Raw genomic sequence first — 6000 nt, 5'->3', positions numbered from 1 at the left:
TTTCCAAACGACTGAACAACAGTTTATCCTTTTGGCTCCAAACAGAAGTGAAAGACTTGGGCAGGGTTCATTTAAAGGCTGACAGAAGTGGAGTGGTGACGGGGAGATGTTTGACAGGACAGTGTTTCAGCCTCCACAGGTTCATGTTGTGCTCCATCAGTCAGTGAAGATGAAGTCAGTGCTGATGAGGCTGTAGAGTGTGTGAGGGATGTGAATGAGGATGATGAAGATCTGATGATAGCAGATAAAAACAGGCTGCAGAGACTTTGAGCCATACAGGGCACACAGTGTGTGGAAAATGGAAGCATCACAGTACAGCTTCAGTGAATCTTTAAAGTCTCTGATATGCAATGAGAAATGAAGCAGCCAGAGCTTTTTCATGTGTGGAAATCCACTGTGACTGTGAGCTGCTGCTACAGCCTCCAGATTAGCCAGCAGCTCATCCTGCTCAACATTTTCTCACCAACTTTAATTGAAGTGTGATGTTTTCAGCTGGAGTGATGGTCAGGGTGGCCACACTCCCCTCTTCTTCTCCTCTTCCTCTTTCATTTGTAAAGCCACTTCTGCTGCTTTCATTCATTTGGAAGTCCTGTAGCTGAGTTTGGGAGAGACTAACAGCCTCGGCAGCAGAGGGGAGAAAGGCTGTAACACCACCACTTTACTCTGTTCTACCTGTCACATCATTTTATCAGGAAACAAATATGCTCATGTTTTTACTATGTTTGTCTTGAAGATGTAAGAAGATCACATGGTGCTTTTTATTATTGTGTTGGTTTGTTTCCTGTCTCTTGGATGGAGCCCAGCTGTGCGTGGTGGTCAGAGTGTGTGCTTGATAATCCGGCCCAGGATGAGGCCAAACTGACATGGGATGAAATGTCTGTCACATAATTGAGCTTAGTGTAGTTTCATTTCTGCACAATTTAAAAACAACCAAAACTTTGTTCTGTCTTTTCTATGTTATACTGTAGACTTTCTTTGATACTGTGTCCAAAAGGAGCAGCTTTTACTTTGAAGGGGAGGCGTCTCTGTTTCCTCTTCAGGTTGGATGATGGAAGCAAATTAGTGTGTGATGTTCTTTCAGTGTTGCACTTTGTAGACGCTCCCTGAGCACTGGTCTCACAGCCAGCTGCACATAGAAACCAGTGTTGTTAGTCCAGGTCAGAAGATGACTTGTTGGAATGAAAATGAGCTTGTAGTTTGTCTGCTTTAATAATATGACTAGAAAAAGGTGTTGGACTTCAAATATGTCCATTTCTTTCACACTTCACCTTTAAAAGTGAAGCCTTGTGGTTCCTGGAAGGAAAAACACGACTTTTCAAGTCTTTGTCCTGTTTTTATGATAAATGTACGACTTTAATGTGAAACATTCAGAGTTTTTTCTCTTGTTGTGTTTGTTTGAAGCTGCTTCCTGTTGGCTTCAGCTGTTTGGAGTTTCCATTTTCTAAACTTCTACATTCTGAACCTTCTTCAGCTCTGAACAGATGATGAAACACTGAATGATTTCAAGCTCACACTTTGTCTAATAAACTTACATCTTTCATTCTTTACACAGATTGAAGGACTGTGGTTTGTCAGAGATCAGCTGTGATTATCTGGCAGCAGCACTGAAGTGCAACCCCTCCCATCTGAGACAGCTGGACCTGTACAACAACAACAAGCTGCAGGATTCAGGAATGAAGCTTCTGTGTGGTTTCCTGGAGAGTCCAGGATGTGGACTTGAAACTCTGAGGTCAGTCAGCATGTTTTAGTTGTGCTGAGATGAATATGATGTGAAAGTTGTGCTGACACTAAACTGCAGACATCAGGCTGATATTATACTGATCCACACTGAGGATCTTCATGGTAAAGTCTGTTTTCTTCTTCTCTGGTTTAGTCCATTGACTGGAGCAGAACAATGTTCACATTTCAAAGAGTGAGACTCAACGTATGGCCCGCGGCCCACATGCGGCCTGCCCACCTTTCCTGATTCAGAGAGAGGGGACCCTGATTAACTGTGTAGTGTTCTTCCTCAAAGTTCTAAGTATCAGACACAACAATGATTAATCCACAGCTGACTGTCTTTAGCAGGTCAAAGGTCACGGCACACAGCAGACAGTGGGAAATATTATAATTCTGATCATTTATCAGCACATATCCATGTGATTACAGACACAGCTGAGAGTTTGTAATCTGTCATCATGTTAAAAGGTTTAAATTTCTTCAGTATTGAACAGCAGAAATGAGGCTTTGTTTTCGGAGGCCGACAGCAGTGAACACAACAGCAGACTGGTGCGTAATAAGCAGTGAATAATGCAGAAAACAGATTTTTGAACGTTAACTGTTCTTGAAGTACACTGAGAGAGAGAGAGCTGTGCAGGAAGTAAACGTCAAAGTCAGAGAGAATTCATGACGATGTTCATCAAACGTAAAGCGTAGTTTGGATCTTCTTTTGCTGCTGGTTCAGTCAGTTTTGGTTGGAGACAGATGAAACCTGCAGCTTCAGGATCTGTGAGCTGTCCACTTTCAGCCCCGACGGCGTGTCCGTGTACGTGCCGTCGAGTGAACGATCCACGATCTGTGTTTCCATCTTTGTGTGTTTAGCTGCTCTCATTTACTGTTTTATCTATTTGGTTGTTGTTGAAATACTTTTGGGAGCTTTAACCTGAGATTCTGGCAAAATACATTTATATTAAAAATCGATTCAGGATTGAATGAATCAACATCGCTTTATTCAGATTAAAACCATTTAAATAGGAAAATACATTTTTTCACACCCGCCTCTAATGCTGGGTAATGTCAGCTGGTCCATGTGCAGCTGGCTGTGAGGCTCAGGGAGCATCTACAAAGTGCAACACTGAAAGAACATATCCATAAATATTGAGTAATATCTGGACTCTCATACAGCGAGACTCAAATGCCTTTAAACATCAACTTATCCTGCTGATCCAAGTCCAACACTGAGTTTGTAAAAACATGTTTGTCAATCATTTTGTTTGGTTTCTGAGGAAAATGATTCAATAACTTGCTGCTTATACACAACATTTCATCATATTTCCTCATAACCCTCTTTTGTCTGACCATTTGATCCCATTTGAATTTGCAATAAAGGATCCACAGAGTTTGGTGAAAATAATGACACTAGATGTTTGTGTAAAAGTACTGGAAGCAAATTAGTGTGTGATGTTCTTTCAGTGTTGCACTTTGTAGACGGTCCCTGAGCACTGGTCTCACAGCCAGCTGCACATAGAGACCAGTGATGTTAGTTCAGGTCAGAAGATGACTTGTTGGAATGAAAATGAGCTTGTAGTTTGTCTGCTTTAATAATGTGACTGGAAAAAGGTGTTGGACTTCAAATATGTCCATTTCTTTCACACTTCACCTTTAAAAGTTAAGCCTTGTGGTTCCTGGAAGGAAAAACATGACTTTTTCAAGTCTTTGTCCTGTTTTTATGATAAATGTACGACTTTAATGTGAAACATTCAGAGTTTTTTCTCTTGTTGTGTTTGTTTGAAGCTGCTTCCTGTTGGCTTCAGCTGTTTGGAGTTTCCATTTTCTAAACTTCTACATTCTGAACCTTCTTCAGCTCTGAACAGATGATGAAACACTGATTAATTTCAAGCTCACACTTTGTCTAATAAACTTACATCTTTCATTCTTTCTACAGATTGTGGAGCTGTGGTTTGTCAGAGATCAGCTGTGATTATCTGGCAGCAGCGCTGAAGTCCAACCCCTCCCATCTGAGAGAGCTGGACCTGAGTAACAACTACAACCTGCAGGATTCAGGAGTGAAGCATCTGTGTGGTTTTCTGGAGAGTACAGGGTGTGGACTTGAAACTCTGGGGTCAGTCAGCATGTTTTAGTTGTGCTGAGATGAATATAATGTGAAAGTTGTGCTGACACTAAACTGCAGACATCAGGCTGATATTATACTGATCCACACTGAGGATCTTCATGGTAAAGTCTGTTTTCTTCTTCTCTGGTTTAGTCCATTGACTGCAGCAGAACAATGTTCACATTTCAAACCTTCAAAGAAGAAGAAAAATCCTCCACTGGATAATTCACTGTGAAACTCTCCAAGTCTTCATTCCACCTTAAAGTCTGTCTGACACTGAAATCCAAAGCAAAATGTGTGTTTGCTCTACAGACAGCAGTCCAACACAAACATACACACATCATCCAAAACACAGTCCAACATCCAAATCTCCTCCCCTGCCAGCATGAATGATGGGAAAGAGAAGGAGGAACACTCTGACATTCAGGGTTAGAATGAGTTTCATAAAGCAGACTGTGAAGATCAAAGCAGCATTAGAAAGCTTACATGAATGAATGAGTGGACAGAAGTGGACAGATCATCTGAAGCACTTCAAAGGCTTTAAATCAGCACATTTCTCTTTATTCTTTATCAACTCTGTTAGTTTCTCTCAGTTTTCTGTGGAATGAACCTAAGCAGCATTTCATTGGACTGTGGGAGAACATCCAACCTCCACAGAAAGGCCAACAAGCTTTAACCTACAACCTTCTTGCTTTAAGGCACTAGTGCTAACCACTTTTCCCCATTTCAGCCCAAATCCTGCATCTTCCTGTTTCTGACTCCAGGCCAGCTCCACTAACACTTTCTCATCAGACACGGCCACCTAGTGGAGGAAGTCTTAGTTCCATTTGAATCTTCAGATTACAGTTAGTTCCTTTACAAAGAGGTGGAGGTGGTGGCACCACAGCACCATCATCACTGAGTGCCATAGGACACTTAACCTTTGTTTCCATATGCTGGGAACTTACTGTTGTTCCAAGGAGGACTGGAAAATGTGTGAAAATCTCCCAGTCAGTTCGTCAAAGCACACTTCAATCATTTCCCTCCCACAGCATCAGGACCAGGGCTTTTTCTCTCTTTGGTCCCACTAAGAGATTTCCACACAAACACCTCATCAGTGGAACTCTCAGAGCTACCAGCCCTTCGCTACAATCACAAAGCTCTTCATTGAAATCAATGATATCAAAGCTGGAATCAAATGAGTCCAAGTCTTCTGCTGATTCAGCATCACATTCATCTTTGCTCTTTGTTCTGCATCCCCACCATGGACTTCATTCCTTTCCAAGCCAGCCTTGAGTGTCCTTTATTCAGCTCATCCTCTGCTTTACTTTTACACCTGATTTTAGCTGCTTTATCTCTCTTTCAACAAGTTTCTGTGCCTCGATCGTTTTCTTCTCTCCCTCATAACAAGACAGCTTCTTCTGCCTGAGAACATGTTGGAGTGATTTAATAATCCAGGGCTGCTTATTGGGGAAAATAATTCCTGTTTTCAAAGTAATCCCCATATTTCCAGAAACAAATGTAAGTAGAAATCGATGATCTAAGTGAGAACATGAGCCTTTAAAAAGTCCCAGTGGGTGCAGTCAAAGCAGTCCCTCAGTCCCAGTATAGAATCTTTGGTCCAGACTGGAACAACTGTGTGCCCAGTTTGAGCTCTGTTCAGTGCTGTGACCTGACAGACCCAGAGGGGCCATCACATCACATTTAGAAGCTCCCCTAATGGAGCCACAACACATGTCCAATACTTAGTCTGTCTTGTTGGACGAACTGGAAGAAATGATTCAAGGACTTAGTCACAGAGCAGAGATTCAAATCTCCAAAATCCAACTGGCTGCATCAGGACATATAGTCTGAAACTCTGCACAGTTGTTTGAAGCTGCTTCCTGTTGGCTTCAGCTGTTTGGAGTTTCCATTTTCTAAACTTCTACATTCTGAACCTTCTTCAGCTCTGAACAGATGATGAAACACTGAATGATGTCAAGCTCACACTTTGTCTAATAAACTTACATCTTTCATTCTTTATACAGATTGATGAGCTGTGGTTTGTCAAAGATCAGCTGTGATTATCTGGCAGCAGCGCTGAAGTCCAACCCCTCCCATCTGAGAGAGCTGAAGCTGAGCTGGAACAACCTGCAGGATCCAGATGTGAAGCAGCTGTCTGATCTTCAGCAGAGTCCAGACTACAGACTGGAGAAACTGGGGTCAGTAGA

This window comes from Neolamprologus brichardi, chromosome 3 (genome assembly GCF_056152115.1).
Source record: "Neolamprologus brichardi isolate AB-2024 chromosome 3, ASM5615211v1, whole genome shotgun sequence".
Classification (NCBI taxonomy): domain Eukaryota; kingdom Metazoa; phylum Chordata; class Actinopteri; order Cichliformes; family Cichlidae; genus Neolamprologus; species Neolamprologus brichardi.
The sequence above is the reverse complement of the archived record's forward strand: the minus strand, read 5'-3'. Positions refer to the sequence as shown.